This window comes from Nycticebus coucang, chromosome 3 (genome assembly GCF_027406575.1).
Source record: "Nycticebus coucang isolate mNycCou1 chromosome 3, mNycCou1.pri, whole genome shotgun sequence".
In the NCBI taxonomy this organism is placed as follows: Eukaryota; Metazoa; Chordata; class Mammalia; order Primates; family Lorisidae; genus Nycticebus; species Nycticebus coucang.
The window spans coordinates 12,039,191-12,056,091 of record NC_069782.1 but is presented as its reverse complement, the minus strand read 5'-3'; the positions used below and the strand labels follow the sequence as shown (position 1 = coordinate 12,056,091).

Here is a 16,901-nt window from a genome sequence, read left to right as displayed (position 1 = left end):
ATCACCACTACCAAACTCCAGAATATTTTCATCACCCCCCCCAAAGAAGCCCAGTACCCACTGCCTTCTCCCTGAGCCCCTGGCAACCACTAATCTGCTTTCTGTCTCTGTGAATCTGCCTCTTCTGGACATTTTGTATAAATGGAAACAGACAATATGTAATTTGTGACTGGTTGCTTTGAATTAGCGTAATGTTTTCAAGATTCCTCCAAGTTGGGCGGCGCCTGTAGCTCAGTGAGTAGGGCGTCGGCCCCATATACTGAGGGTGGTGGGTTCAAACCCGACCCCAGTCAAACTGCAACAAAAACAACAAAAAGCCGGGCGTTGTGGCGGGCACCTGTGGTCCCACGGGTACTCAGGAGGCTGAGGCAAGAGAATGGCCTAAGTCCAAGAGCTGGAGGTTGCTGTGAGCTGTGACACAATGTCACTCTACCAAGGGCGACAAAGTGAGACTCTGTCTCAAATTGATGTCTTTCCCTAGAATCCAATAAAGCCAAATGAAATAAAAAAAAAAAAAAGATCCCTCCAGGTGGTAGCCTGTATCAGTACTTTGTTTCTTTGTGTATGTGTATAGTTTTTTTTTTTGAAACAGAGTCTCACTCTGTCACCCTGTTGTTGAGCACTGTGGCATCACAGCTCACAGCAACCTCAAAATCAGGGGCTCAATTGATCCTTCTGCCTCAGCTTTCTGAGTAGCTGGGACTGCAGACGCTCACCAAAACCCTCAGCTAGTTTTTCTATTTTTAGTACAGATGAGGTCTCACTCTTGCTCAGGCTGGTCTCAAACTCCTGGGCAAGCAATCCACCCGCCTCAGCCTCCCTAAGTACTAGGATTACAGGCATGAGTCATCGCGCTTGGCCTATGTGTGTAATTTTTTTAAACTTTTTTTTTTTTTGATACAAAGTCTCACTTCGTCACCCTGGGTAGAGTGCTATGACATCATAGCTCACAGCAACCTCAAAATCTTGGGTTTAAGCAATCCTCTTGCCTCAGCCTCCCGAGTAGCTGGGACTACAGACACCCCGTTTTTAGTAGAGAGAATCTACCTGCCTCAGCCTTTCAGAATACTAGGATTACAGGTGCGAGCCACTGTGACCACCCTCCCGTTAGTATATCTTATAAGGCAGTCTTGCTGGTAATGAATTCTCTGGTTTTGCTTATTTGAGAATGTCTTTCTTTAATTTTTTTTTTTTTTTGTAGAGACAGAGTCTCACTTTATCGCCCTCGGTAAAGTGCTGTGGCGTCACACCTCACAGCAACCTCCAAATCCTGGGCTTAGGCGATTCTCTTGCCTCAGCCTCCCGAGTAGTTGGGACTACAGGCGGCCGCCACAGCGCCCGGCTATCTTTAAATTTTTTTGTTTGGGAGTCATTGAGGGTACAAAGAATTAGGCTACACTGATTGCATTTGTTAGACAAAGTCCCTCTTACGGTTATGTGACCCCCCATACCTCTCCTTCTTCCCCTCTCCACTCCTGCTCATTCCCCTACCGCCCCCCTCGTATTTAGCTCATCTGTTGCATTCATATTAGAATTGAGGACGTTGGATTCTTGCTTCTCCATTCTTGCCATGCTTTGCTAAGAAGAATGCGTTCCACCTCCCTCCAGGTTAATACAAAAGATGTAAAGTCTCCATCTTTGTTAGTGGCTGAATGTATTCCATGGTACATATACCACAGCTTGTTAATCCATTTCTGGGTTGGTGATAAACAGTCTAGTACAAATATCCTTGTGATAAAAGGATTTTTTTTTTCTTCTGGATTGATGCCTAGTAATGGGATTGCAGGATCAGATGGGAGGTCTAATTTGAGTTCTTTGAGGATTCTCCATACTTCTTTCCAAAAAGGCTGTTTTAGTTTGCAGTCCCACCAGCAATGTAAAAGTGTTCCCTTCTCTCCCCACACATACCAGCATCTGCGGCTTTGAGACTTTGTGATGTGGGCCATTTCGCTGGGGTTAGGTGATACCTCAGGGTTGTTTTTTGTTGTTGTTATTGTTGCAGTATAGCTAGGGCTGGGTTTGAACCCGCCACCCTCAATATATGGGGCCGGCACCCTACCCACTGAGCCACAGGCGTTGCTCTATCTCAGGGTAGTTTTGATTTGCACTTCTCTGATGATTAGGGACGATGAACATTTTTTCAGATGTTAGCCATTTGTCTTCTTCAGAGAAGGTTTTATTCAAGTCTCTTGCCCAGTGATATATGGAATTGTTGGGTCTTTTTTTTTTTGTTGTTCATTAATTTGAGTTCTCTTTTTTTTTTTTTGGCCGGGGCTGGGTTTGAACCCGCCACCTTCGGCATATGGGACCGGCGCCCTACCCGCTGAGCCACAGGAGCCGCCCAAATTTGAGTTCTCTATAGATCCTAGTTATCAAGTTTTTGTCCAATTCATAATATGCAAATATCTTTTCCCATTCTGAAGGTTGTCTATTTGTTTTGGTTGTTGTTTCCTTAGCTGTACAGAAGCTTTTCAGTTTAAGTCCCATTTGTTTCTGTTATTGTTGCAACTGCCACAGAAGTCTTTTTTTTTTTTTTTGAGACAGAGTCTTACTTTGTTGCCCTCAGTAGAGTGCCATGGTGTCATAGCTCACAGCAACCTCAAACTCTTGGGCTCAAGAGATTCTCTTGCTTCAGCCTCCTGAGTAGCTGGGACTACAACTGCCCACCACAACACCAAGCTATTTTTTTTTTTTTTTTTTGTAGAGACAGAGTCTCACTTTATGGCCCTCGGTAGAGTGCCATGGCATCACACAGCTCACAGCAACTTCCAACTCCTGGGCTTAAGCGATTCTCCTGCCTCAGCCTCCTGAGTAGCTGGGACTACAGGTGCCCGCCACAACACCCGGCTTATTTTTGGTTGCAGTTCAGCTGGGGCCGGGTTTGAACCCGCCACCCTCGGTTATATGGGGCCAGCGCCTTACCGACTGAGCCACAGGCGCCGCCCAACACCAGGCTATTTTTAAAGATGAGGCCTCAATCTGGCTCAGGCTGGTCTCGAACCCATGAGCTCAGGCAATCCACCTTGAGGCCAAGGTAGGATTACAGGCGCAAGCCACTGCAGCAGCCCACAGAAGTCTTCTTCATAAATTCTTTCCCCAGAGTGATATCTTCAAATGTTTCCCCTAGAGTTTTTATTGTTTCATGCCTTAGATTTAAATCTTTTATCCATCTTGAATCAATTTCTGTAAGTGGTGAGAGGCATGGGTCCAGTTTCAGTCTTTTACATGTGGTTATTCAGTTCCCCCAGCACCATTTATTGAACAGGGGTTCTTTTCCCCAGCGTATGTTCTTGTTTGGTTTATCCAAGATCACAAAAAAAAAAAAAAAAAAGAAAGAAAGAAAAGATCAGGTGGCTGTAAGATGTTAGTTTCATCTCATGGTTTTCTATTCAGTTCCAAATGTCCAAACACCTAGCTAGTTTTTCTATTGCTCAGGATGGTCACAAACTCCTGAGCTCAAGCAATCCACCTGCCTTGGTGTCCCAAAGTGCTAGGATTACAGGCATGAGCAACCACGCTGGCCATGTCAGAGCTTTTCAAAGCCCCCTGTGAATATCTCACCCTCCAAATTTTCCTTTTTTCCCCCAGTCTCTAGATTGCCACCTGGGCAGTTGTGCTGTTAAGAAGTTGCTAATGATTATTTCAACAACAATCTCCCAGGCACAGGGGTTTGATCACTGACTGCGCTCTGAGTTAGGTCAAATAAAGACAAGGCTATGCACTGTCTTTCAGAGACATCACTATATTTCACTCAAATGACCAGTGATTAGAAAATAAGTAGGACATATTCAGAAGACAGTGGGAAGCATAACAGAGCAGAATTAGGGGACTGGAATTGGAGCTAATAGGAGACAAGAGAACCCTATACAACCAAGTGACATGTATATAGTTGTGGAGTTTACAAGACATGCCTCGTGCTCATTTGACATTTCCATTGGCCCTGATAACAGTGGGTGGGGAGGAACTCCTTCCCCTGTTAAACCCTACCCCCAAATACTATTGATTTTTTTTTCCAGAAGACAAACAATGGGTATTTCATAGGTCATTTTTTGTGACTGCAGTTAACAAATATTGTGAAATATTTGTTATTCACTAAGGGAAGAAGACTAACGGGAATCAGGGCTTTTTATATTTCACAGATGAGAAGTCGGTGCTCAAAAATTTACAAAAAAAAAAAAAGAGAGAAGTCGGTGCTCAGAGGTTAAGTGACTTGCTCAAGGTCACACAGCCAAGGAGTGGCAGAGCAGGCACTTGAACACTACAGCTCCCTGACTCCAGGCCCAAATAACCAGCACAGAAGGTGCTGAGTGGAGGTACAAAATGCCAGTCACTGTTTAAGCAATGTTTGTTAACTGCAGTCACAAAAAATGACCTATGAAATACCCATTGTTTGTCTTCTGGAAAAAAAGATCAATAGTATTTGGGGGTAGGGTTTAACAGGGGAAGGAGTTCCTCTCCACCCACACAAGTCCAATTGCTCTGCCCATGCAGGATCCACCCCCCTCCAAATGACCCAGATTTGTAATAGGATGAGTGGGTGGGAGAGGAGGGTGAGGAGGGAGGAACAGGAGGGCAGGGCCGGCGGCATGCAGAACTTACCTTCCATGAGGCAGGAGGGATTTCCACTCCACCTCATCAGATAGTTCTGAGCTGCTCTGTAATCCACATCTTCTTTCAATTACCTGGTGTTTGGGGGTGCGTGGGTGAGGGTCAAGGGGGACTGGAGGATGAAGACCGAGGCAAGGGCCCGCCTGATGCCCTGACTCTTGGAACACAACGCAGAGGGCCTGTATTTTCACAGAGATGCCTGCTGAAGCCAGAAAGCCAATGCCTGGATTGCACCACAGCCTTTTATACCCCTCTTGGGTATGGAGCAAGGACCCTGTAAAAGATGCCGCAGGAAGGGCCAGTCCCCAGGAGGCCACACAGCCACCTCAGCTACTGTGTTCCCTGCCTCAAGTCCCTTCTGACTACGCCATGCCAGAAGGTTCCTTCTGCCAATGTTTTTGAGTGTCCAGTCCTTGCTGGCCCTGGAGAGGCACTAAAGAACATTCCTGCTCTTCATCCTTTGAGTCACACAGGCCTCTCACACCAAGAAGGGATCCACAGAGTCCCCTCGGGGCACAAGGATACAGTGCGGGTGTTATGCCACAGAATCACAGCTGGACACTTCCTCACTGCATGGCCCAGGACAAAAGATTTGACTTCTTTCAATCTCCCTTATTGTCCAATGGGGACTCCTGTTCATGAGAAGAGAGGGGGCACAGTGGGGACAGGGTAGCTGTTTACGGACCAGTTGCCACCATTGCTGTCAGTACTGAGAGCACCAGCTTGGGATAGGCCTGGGGGCAGGGCAGAGAGGAAAGCTGAGAGCCCAGAGGGGAGTGGGGGAGGGATAACTGAACAGAAGGCCTCTTTCCCTCCCTTCCTCTAGTGGCTGGGGGCCAGAGAAAAGAGATTTGGACTGGAGGAGAGGGAGGGCGATCGTGTTGGGGCCTACAGTGTGCTGGTGAGCCAGCCCGGGGAACCTTTTCTGGCTCTAAACCACCCTCCTACCTCTGCCCAGGCAGGCAGCTTCCTGCTGGGCTGGGAAATTGCTTTGGTCTGGAATTTTTCTGCTGGGAGGGAGGGGGAGGTTGGGGGCCAGATTCACTGTTAAAAATCTCCAGTTACCAACATTCCTGAAACAGACCCAAAGGAGGCTGACTGCAGACTCCAGTGGGGAGGGCAGAGGGGCCAGAGGCAGGGCTGGAGAGATGGCTATGCCACGCACCCTGGAGTCATCCTCGGGTCTTCCTCAGGAGTCAGCAAGCCAAGGCCATCAACTGTCCACTTGCTCTGCATGCTGTTGAGGGCAACTTATAAAAAAGAAGCTCTGGCTCAGCACCCATAGCTCAGGGTTTAGGGCTCCAGCCACATGCACCGGGGCTAGTGGGTTTGAACACAGCCAGGGCCTGACAACAATAACAAAAAAACAGCCAGGTGTTGTGACGGGCACCTGTAGTCCTAGCTACTTGAGAGACTGAGGTAAGAGAATCTCTTGAGCCAAGAGTTTGAGGTTGCTGTGAGCTGTAACGCCATAGCACTCTACCGAGGGTGACATAGTAAGACTTTGTCTCAAAAAAAAAAAAGCTGAAACGTGAATGCTCAGCTCAGAAGTGTGCCTGAGTCCTAAAATGCCAGGATTGGGGGGGAACCCCACAGAGCACCTGCCCGCCCAGGAGAGGGGAAAGTCTTCCCAGGGTCAGCACTCTACCATGTATGACAGTCCACACAGCCCCATCTCACCATTGTCTTCTAGCATAGGACAGAGAGGGCCAGCCACCTGCCACAGTCCCTCAGCAAGCTGGCTGGAGGTCCAAAGGGCTTCCCGGGACTGACACTTCACTTTTAGGGGCTCTGGTAGATTCATAGCAACGCCAACCCATGGAAAGGGAATATTACCGTCTTCATTTCCCCAGTGAAGAAATCAAGGTCAGAGAGGCTGAGTGACCTCAACAAGGTCACAGTTGGACCTTACTGGGACCCAGATCATTTTGACTCAGGGAGTCTCTGCAGAGTCTCACCATGCTCCGACCTTATAGATTCTGCCGCCTTTCGAAAGCAGCTCAAAGCCCAGTGGGCTGCTGAGAATGTCATTTCTATGCTGCAGAGACAGGCATCTGTGTCTTCCCTGGGATTTCAGCTGCCTCTTTTATGTCTCAGCTGTGCCCAAGTGGATTGATTTGGGTTAAAACTGTCGATTTACATAACCTCTCTTGAGGTCAGGAACAGGGCTCAGGTGCTGCGCTTGCAGATCTGGGTTTGAGTCCTGTCTTTACCTCTTGGTACTGATGACCTTGGTTGGTCAATTCAAAAAAGTAATTTTTGGACCAAGTAATAAAAGTACACACTACAAAATCCAAAAGTGTATAAAATGAAAAATGAAAGATCTCCCAGCCTTTCTTCCTGGCCCCCTGTTTCCCTTCCCAGAGGCAGTGACTTATCATTTTCATGTGTCCTCCACAAATACTCAATGTCTATGCAGGTATTTTGTGCTTACTTGTAAGATGAAGAATAACGAAACTTTACGTAGCGAGGCCCCAGGAACATCCTGGCTTCATATACGTAGGAAGAAAGCCGCAGTGATTCTTTGGGTTAGCGTTCTGCTGCCCTCAGCGCCTCTGCTTCCTGAGGGAGGGGAGGAGAGGTGGTCTCCAGGGAGGCCCACCAGCACCTCCTCCCCTTCCTGCTCCACCCTTGGATGGCAGAATCTCCCTCGCAGCCTTTGAATCAAGGCTGGTCATGTGACATAATTTGACCAATTGGAGCAAAAGTATTACTGGGCCAGTTCTAGGCCTAACTCTTAAGAGACCAGATGGTTTCTGCTTCTGCCCTCTTGGGACCCAGCTGCCCTGCACTAAGTCAGTCCAGGCCATCCTGATGAAGGGAGAGGCCTCATGGAGAATGAAAAGAGACACACTAAAGACAAGATACCACATGGGAAGAGAGGCCATACAGAGAAGATTCAAGCCCCCCCCACCCCCTCCACCAAAGATATAGCACCAATGCCTCAGATGCTCAGAGCAACACCTTCTTCAACTGTCCAGCCCGCTCAGCCCCCCAACTGACTGCAGCTGCAGGAGCGCCCCCAGCTGAGGCCGGCTGGAGTCCCTATCATAAAATCCTGGGGAAATGTAAATAGTGGTTTCGAGTGGCAGCAATAGATAGCTGATAAGCAATTATCTATGGGAGAAGCACGTGGCTTACCTATAATCCCAGCTGCTCAGGAGGCTGAGGCAGAGGGATTGCTTGAGCCCTGGTCCTAGTGCTTTCAGGATTGAGCTCTGCTCCCTTGCCACAATTATGTGGTAGCTGCACAGCCATCCCCATTTTATAGGTGACAAAAGCAGCACAGAGAGGTGAAGGAACTTGCTTACAGACACACCACAGGTGTGGACTGGGATTCAAACTCAGGCAGGGGAGGTCCAGAGTCCCCACGTTTAGCTACATGACGCTATCTCTCAATTTATTATTTTTACCTATTTAGAAATTCACAGCAGCTTCCTTGTTCAAGAGCATTTTTTTACTTCTTTATATAGTTTAAAAAAAACAGAAACGAGTGGCTTGTGATTAATTGTTCTATTGTCTGTGATTCTGATTGTCCCTTGGTTGCTTCCATCAATCTCTGACCACAGGCCAGTGGGGGCACAGGTGAGGAAAGAATGTGGCCTTGGGAGTTGCAGGACCCTCATTCATATCCCAGTTCTGCGCAAACTGCAGCATGACCTTGACCAGGCCCCTTCCCCTCCCTGGCCTGGGCCTCCATCTGTACAGCTAGGACGATGCAGGAGCGAGTGACCTCCATGGGCCCTCCTACACAAGGATTCTCTGGCTCTTTCTGATCTATTTTTGCCTGACACCTCTCCCAGGGCCTGTGGGCCTAAGCTAATTTTCCTGGCTGGCCCCAATCCAGGTAGCTCAGGTGGAGAGTGCCAAGCTAATGAGGCCAAGGTCATGGGCCAGTTAGCATCTCCCAAAGGAAACTGTGGCTTTGCAGCCGGACTGTGGCTCCCCCACCAGTCACTGGGCTCGAGTACAGGCAGGCCCTGAGGGGATGCTGAGAGCAGTGCTGGCTCCTGCAAGTTATCACTTCCTGTAGGGCCCAGATACCCTTTATGACATGGGCAGCATGTCCCGGACTTGAGTCAGCACACCAAGGGGATTCAAGGAGTATGTGAGTAGGGGTCCAGAGAGGACCAGATGGTTTGTCAAGTCCCTGCAAGTAAACTCACACCTGGTCAAGCCAGGAAGATAAAAACCAAATCTGTTTCTTTAAAGAAGAAGGCATGTCCACATTCCCCCAAGGCTACTCACCATAAGGCTCTCCAACATCTACAGCCTTCCAGCTTTCCTTTTTATTTTTGGACACAGAGTCTCTGTACCAGAGTAGAGTGCAGTGGCATCACCATAGCTGCTTGTAACCTCAAACTCTTGAGAGCAAGCAATCCTCCTGCCTCAGCCGCCTGAGTAACTGGGACTACCGGTGCCTGCCACAATGCCTGGCTAATTTTTCTATTTTTACTTGCTCAGGCTGGTTTTGAGCTCAACTTTTGAGCTCAAACAATCTACCCACCGCCTCAGCCTCCCAGAGTGCTAGGATTACAGGTGTGAGCCACTGGGCCAGCCACACTTCCACCTTTCTATATGAGTCATTTCCACCACCTTTTAATGAGAGGTAAGGTAGAGAAGACTTCCTCTTTTCGTTATTACCTGCCACAAGGTCTGTCTGCTGCTCTGCTGCATACCTGGTACCTACACCAGGGCCTGCTATACTCATAGCAAGACCTCAGTGAATATCATCTGAGAGGCTCGAATCCCAGAGCAGTGCCGCAGACAGCACTTGAATGGACACAGCATCACATCACCAGTGGGTTCTACTCCATTGTTTGCAAATATTTCTATTTCAAAGAAAGAGCTTCTGGGGAAGCTTGTTATTTAGAGAGAAATTGTGGAAAGGCTCTAGGAAAAAAGGAACAATTTTATAACGTGCCACCATCCCCTGATTTGAACATTTTGCAAATTTGAATTTTTTTTTTGAAACAGAGTTTCACTCTGTTGCCTTCAGTAGAGTGGTGTGGCATCATAGCTGGCAGCAGTCTCAAACTCTTGGGCTCAAGAGATCTTCTTGCTTCAGCCCTCCCAAGTAGCTAGGCCTACAGGCGCCCTCCACAGCACCCAGCTATTTTTAGAGACAGGATCTCACACTTGCTCAGGCTAGTCTCAAACTCCTGCGCTCAGGAGATATACCTGCCTTGGCTTCCCAGAGTGCTAGGATTACAGGCATGAGCCACGGTAACCAGCCTCAAATTTGAATTTTTTCATTCTAGGTTTTTTAATTCAGTTCCGTGAATGTTTATCATTAATTATAATTATTATATCTAATTAATTCTCAATTGAGGCCTTATTATAAGTCAGGTTTGGGGCTACACATACAACATGTATGAATTTAATTTAATCTTCATGACTATGAGACGGGCACTCCTGCTGTTCCAACTTTCCAATGGGAAAACTGAAGCTGACAGAGGTTAAGTAATTTGCTCAGCCTCATGTGGATAGTAAGTTCTGGAGCTAGGAGTCAAATTCTAGGACCTACCAAAAGGTTGACCTTATCACCTACACCTTCACCACAACTAATGGTGCTCTTCAGGGCACACTCTGCGTGCAAGCACAGTGTTGCCTACAAGGCCCTGGCCGTGAAAAAATGAACGAACTCTTCAGCAGGTGAATGCGAGAGCAAACTGTAGCACACTCACACCATGGAATTCTACTTGGTAATAAAAAAGAACAAAAGCTATTGATGCACACAATAACCTGCATGACTCTTGGGAGAATTATGCCCCGTATAAAAAAGGCAATTCCCCAAAGCTCCATAATGTATTCTTCCATTTATGTAACTTTCTTAAAAGGGCCAAACTAGGTTAGGTGTGGTGGCACACGCCTGTTATTCTAGCACTCCAGGAGGCCAGGGTGGGAGAATCACTTGAACTCAGGAGTTCAAGACTAGTGTGATGAAGAGCAGGACTCCATCTCTACCAAAAATGGAAAAACTAGCCAGGCATTGTGGCAGATGCCTGCAGTCCCAGCTGCTCAGGAGGCTGAATCAGGAGGATCACTTGAACCTGGGAGTCTGAGGTTGCTGTGAGCCAGGCTGAGGCCCTGGCACTCTAGCCCAGGTGACAGAGAAAGACTCTGTCAAAAGAAAAGGGTAAAATTACAGGCAGTCCCCGAGTTCCAAACATCTAACTGATGTACAACTCGCACTTATGAATGGAGGCTATTACAGGTAAACGTACCTGTTCCAACTTATATACAAATTCAACTTAAGAACAAACCTACAGAACCCATCTTGTTTGTTTTTTTTTTTGAGACAGAGCCTCAAGCTGTCACCCTGGGTAGAGTGCTGTGGCATCACAGCTCACAGCAACCTCCAACTCCTAGGCTCAAGTGATTCTCCTGCCTCCACCTCCCAAGTAGCTGAGACTACAGGGTGCCCGCCACAACACCTGGCTATTTTTTGGTTGCAGCCGTCCTTGTTGTTTGGCGGCCCTGGGCTGGATTTGAACCCACCAGCTCAGGTGTATGTGGCCCGTGCCTTAGCCGCTTGAGCCACAGGCGCCAAGCCAGAACCCGTCTTGTTTGTAACCCAGGGAGGGACTGGCTATATAGAAATGAAGAATAGATTGGCAGGAGCTGGGAATTAACGAGAGAAAGTGGGTGTGGCTATCCAAGGGCCCTACCAAGGATATGGTGTCCTGAAGGAGATGGAAACACTCTGTCCTCACTGTGTCAATGCCAGTTTCCTGCTGGTGATACTCAAGGAGCATTTGGAACAATAAAACACAATTAGCAGCCTAAAAGCAGAAAAGTGGCTGGATGTATATTAAATTTGGGTGTTTACATATGCGGCATTTAAATGTTTATTCACCAACATTTAAAAGTATTGCAAGATGTTACCATTGATGGAAACTGAGTTAAAGCGTACATGGATCTCTCTGGACTATTTTGTGCAACTACAAAAATAAAGGTTTAATTACAAAAAAAGAGATAGAATGAGGTGTGGTCCTACCCCCAAGGAGCGTATGTCTTGGGAATGAGGCATAGGGGAGCCCAGCCTGGTAGGGACAGGCTAGTTTGTACAAGTGAGGGAAGACCAGGGCCTCTGAGGCAGACAGGACACCATGCATGAGTTGCCTGCCCGGGTTTTCCTTCCCCCGAATCATCCCCAGTCTGGAGAGATCTCAGGTTATTCCTTTCATTGAAAAAATGCATAATACAGGCTAGTTCCCAGCTTGTTCACAACAATGTTAAGTGACAGATGAAATGATGTCTTTAAATTTTTCTTAAACCTTTGGTGCCTGCTGCTGCTCATGTGGGAGAAAGTCCAATCAGAGGAGAAAATGAATGAAGATTCCCTTGTCAAACATCACAGCAGAGAGTAAGTGTCTTGTTCAGCCCTTCAGGATCATCTTTCACGTTCAATTTCAGAAAGAGGCAGCTGTTAATGTTTTTCTTGTTAAGAGATAATTCTTCTTAAAATGCTTGGTTTTTTTCTTGGTATGACTAGTTCTGCTTTATGGATCATATCAGCTTAGTAGTGGAAAAGGTGAGAGTTTTGAAGACAGAGGTCCATACATTTGAATTTCAATTCCGCTACTTACTATCTATGGTCGTGACCATGACTCTCCTTGAGACTAACAATGCTGAGTGGGCTGATAATGCTGCATTCATAGGCTGTGGTGTGGATTAATGAGAAAACATTTGCTAAAGAACATAGTATGATACCTGACACATAGTAGGTGTTCAAGAGATGCTCATTGTTAATAATAACTCTCATTTATATAGGCAAATAAAGACCCGCACTTTCCCCAAGGCCCCCTGATTTCCAGGAGCTTTGGAAGATAGTCTAGGTCAGGTGTCCTCAAACTTTTTTTTTTTTTTTTTTGTAGAGACAGAGTCTCACTGTACCGCCCTCGGTAGAGTGCCGTGGCCTCACACAGCTCACAGCAACCTCCAACTCCTGGGCTGAAGCGATTCTCTTGCCTCAGCCTCCCAAGCAGCTGGGACTACAGGCGCCCGCCATAACGCCCGGCTATTTTTTGGTTGCAGTTTGGCCGGGGCTGGGTTTGAACCCGCCACCCTCGGCATATGGGGCCGGCGCCCTACTCACTGAGCCACAGGCGCCGCCCGTGTCCTCAAACTTTTTAAACAGGGAGCCAATTCACTGTCCCTCAGACCGTTGGAGGGTTGGACTACGGTTAAAAAAAAAAAATCAAAACTATGAACAAATTCCTATGCACACTGCACATATCTTATTTTGAAGTAAAAAAACAAAACAGGAACAAATACAATCACACTGCCTCATGTGGCCCGCGGGCTGCAGTTTGAGGACCCCTGGTAGGTTATGCAGTAATGAACAACCCCCCAATTTAACCACAGTTACGTGTAGCTCACACTGCAAGTCCGTCATGGGTCAGAGCAACTCTGCTCTTGTTGTCTTCACTCCTGGACCCAGCGTTGAGTATTTCTGGTTGTCGTGGTCTTACATCAGCTTTCAATGCTGTGGCTTAGAAATGACACATATTACGTGCATTCAAAACTCATTGGCCAGAACTGGTTACACATTCCCACCCAACTGTAAGGGGATCTGGAAGGATAATCTCACCATGTATCTGGAAGGAAGAAAACCCCAAAACACATAGCTGACAACTCTGGTCACACCACAGTGCCTTTGAAAACCCTGGTGGGAGGAGGCTCTACTAGACAGTGGGAGGAAGGCAGGAGCCAGAGGGGAGGGAGGAGAGTGAAGGGGGGCCCCGTGCAGGCCCAGGCCAGAGGAACAGTGGCCCAACACTCTCTGGATCATTCCCTCCTGCAGAGGCACAGGCCAGGCCTGTTGAAAGGTGGCAGTCACCGGCCTTCAACAGGAACGGGGAGGCTGTGTGGAAGCTGTGTTCCCCGCTCTCCAGTTCACCAGGAACAGTCACAGAGCAGGGTTTCTCTGGCCACGCCAGCTCTGCTGGATCTCAGGGCCTGCTCAATTCTTCTCTAAGTTTTGGGAGCCCTCAGGCGAGCGTTTCTGGTGTGTTCTCCACTTGCTGCTTGGGCTCCTTCCTGCTGCAGCTATGTGCCCCGCCACGCTCCGGCGTTGGGCATCTCCTGTTACCACTGATGTCAGAAGCAGCAGCTCCGCCCGCCTGTCCTCCGAGGTCGCCCGCCGCGGACGCGCCGCTCGGACGGCGCGATGTCTGTGCCGACAGCGCCACCTCCCGTCCCTGCCGAGGCTGCTGGCGAAGCCCAGAGCTCACCGCCCAGCTCTTCCGCTGCACCCCTTGTCAGAGGATTCAGCAGCGGCGCGGCCCAGGGACGCTTGCGTGGCTGGTGCTGTAGTCTGATCGGTTTCCATTCTGACCCCTGCTGTCCTTTCAGATACTGGAACTCAGCTCTTCCTTCTACTCCCCTCCCAGCCACGCGCCGCGGCCTGGAATGCCCTCATCACCACTTTTCTTCCCAGTCTTCTTCATCCCTCTCCCAGCTGTCTTGAAAGACGCTCAGACCTCACCTCCTCCGGGGAAGCCTTCCTTGACTCCTCAAACTTGGTCAGGTCCCCCTGCTATGAGGTCTCTCCCCTCTGCACTGGACCAGAGGGCAGTGACCGAGGATCTGGAAGGAGCATCGCCAATCAAAAGCGTTTCCAGTTAGTAAACAAAGCTTCAGAAGGGAACTCTTGAGAATTGATAACCGCTGCAGGCTTTGTGATGCTCTCTAGAGCAGAGCTGCACTCCGTTGGCCTTGATGAGATCTCTGTGTGTTTCTTCTTGTTGGGCTCAATGAGCTGATGCAGGTGGCTGGGGAAGGCATCTTCTCCTTTGTTCTCCATTTCCCACAGATGACTCACACCTTCCTTGTGTCCTGGAGAGCACACATCTTGCTAGGGCGGCCCTGGTGCTCACTGGGGGGCAAGGAAGTCACCTCTAAGGAATTTTTTAGGCATGGCAATTACCCAAGAGACCCCTCATGCTTCAACAGCTGGTGGTCAGCCCAATATTGTTCCCAATATATATTAAAACAAAATTGAGGTCTGGGCACTGTGGCTACAGGCACCCATCACAATGCCCAGCTATTTTTTGTTGCAGCTTGGCCAGGGCTGGATTCGAACCCGCCACCCTTGGTATATGGGGCTGGTGCCCTACTCATTGAGCCATAGGTGCTGCCCCTCTCAGATTTTGCTAGGCTTTTCCCTGACACACCTGCTGCAGCCAGAACTGACCTGCAGAAGAATACCTGGGCGGCGCCTGTGGCTTAGCGGGTAGGGTGCTGGTCCCATATGCCGGAGGTTGCGGGTTCAAACCCAGCCCCGGCCAAAAAAAAAAAGAATGTTCCCAAAGAACAATAGAGAACATCTCCGAGTTGCTCTGCCTGGAATGGTAGGCGTCCTAGGCCAGATCTGCATTGTTTCCTGGGTAACAGCTAAAGATTTGGCTGGAAGTTCAGTGTCCTAGAAGGAATAAATCTGGAGGTTTGGTGACAAAGATATTTCAGGAAGAAGTACACTACAGAGATGGAACTCTCAGAATGAGGCCAGAGCTAAAAAATACTCCTGCCCATGTGAATGCTCACTAGGTCTCCACTAGCAAAGAGGGAGGCGCCTGTGGCTCAAAGGAGTGGGGCACCGGCCCCATATACTGGAGGTGGTGGGTTCAAAGCCAGCCCCAGCCAAAAACTGCAAAAAGAAAAAAAAAAGGAGGGAAGTAGACATCCTTTGGGGCTGCCTCCCTTCCCCAGGCAGCCTAGTGTTCTCAAAATGGGCTCTATAACCATGTCAATGGAAAAGAAGCCATACTCTGTAAAGCAATTTTAAGAGATTTATTGTGAGCCAAATTTGAGGACCTTGTTCCAGAGCAATGGCCAAGAAGCCCCAAGCAAGTGGACTTGCTATGGTGGGCTTACAGTTTGGTTTATACAATTCAGGGGGCCGGGAGTTATAGGTAAAGTCATAAATCAATACATGGAAGGTATGACATTGGTTTGGTCCAAAAAGGTGGGACATCTCAAAGTGGGGGCTTACAGGTGGGTTTAAAGATTCTTTAGTTGACAATTGGCTGAAAGAGTTAGGCTCTGTCTAAAAGACCAGGAGTCAGCAGAAGGGAATACGTGAGTTAGGATAAAGGTGTGTTAATCAGAGGCAAGCTACTGGCCATATATTTGTTGTAAACATTGAAGGCCTGTGGGTTTGTCAGGCCTAGCCTTAGGTTTGGTAATGAGCTATAAAGGATATCTCCAGGAAGGGGGCGGCATGATGAGGCATGTCTGACCTCCTTTCTCATGGCTAGCGATTTAGTTTTAGGGTGTCCTCTTGTCCAAGAGGAAGTCTATTCAGTCAACGGGTTGGGGGTGGGGTTGAGCCTTAAGATTTTATCTTAGTTAACAACCATGTGCCTGATGAAGAGGCCTCCCCTCTAGCATGGGCTGTGCCTCCTCAGGTTGGCTACTTGGCATCTAATGAATCTCAACCCCAGAAGGGACAGCCTTAGGTATCACTGAAGTGGCCTGAAGGGTTGAGTCATGCCTTATAGGATGTGTTATACCCTGAACCCACCCCAGTAGTTAGTGCAATTTCTCTTATAGTCAGAATTTGGATCCAGAGTGGATCTGGACAGTAAGGGGTTAAGGTGAGGGTCATCACTCTGTGGTGGCACGTAATGAGCCACTTTCAAAACTTTCCTATTCGGGCGGCGCCTGTGGCTTAGTCAGTAAGGTGCCGGCCCCATATACCGAGGGTGGCGGGTTCAAACCCAGCCCCGGCTGAACTGCAACAAAAAAATAGCCGGGCGTTGTGGCGGGCGCCTGTAGTCCCAGCTACTCGGGAGGCTGAGGCAGGAGAATCGCTTAAGCCCAGGAGTTGGAGGTTGCTGTGAGCTGTGTGAGGCCACGGCACTCTACCGAGGGCCATAAAGTGAGACTCTGTCTCTACAAAAAAAATAAACAAACAAAAAAAAAAAACTTTCCTTTTCAATACCTGACTCTGGGACCTTCCTTGGCTGACAGGAGTGGGTTTGGGACCATCCCCTGCTCCTCACGCTGCCTGATGTGATGCGGAGATGGCAATGAGGCGACTGGGCTGGGTGTGCTGAGTTTAGTTTGTAAGAGAAATTCACATCGCTGCTACACAGTGGGATAGGAGGGACGGCTAGAACTCAAGGAGTGTCCTAGGATCCCTTCTTGTACTGCACAAGCAGTAAAGGTTAGCAGGAAATTTCATACACAGCCTTACTGGGGCTAGACCACCAAGGGGCTTGAACCTCACAAGAATGCATTTGCCCATAGGTAAGAGGAACACAAGGAGATAACCGGTCAAAGTC

At 48.5% G+C, this 16,901-nt stretch overlaps 1 long non-coding RNA gene across 1 annotated transcript; it reads right to left on the bottom strand.

Annotated features, from left to right (window-relative positions):
• Nucleotides 1-3,227: 3,227 nt before the first annotated feature.
• Nucleotides 3,228-7,016, bottom strand: LOC128582410 (uncharacterized). Its single transcript, XR_008379043.1, has 3 exons — nucleotides 5,774-7,016; nucleotides 4,600-5,240; nucleotides 3,228-3,289 (listed from the first exon to the last, which is right to left on the bottom strand). It is a non-coding gene; the product is annotated as an uncharacterized LOC128582410 (long non-coding RNA).
• Between the last annotated feature and the right edge of the window lie 9,885 nt (nucleotides 7,017-16,901).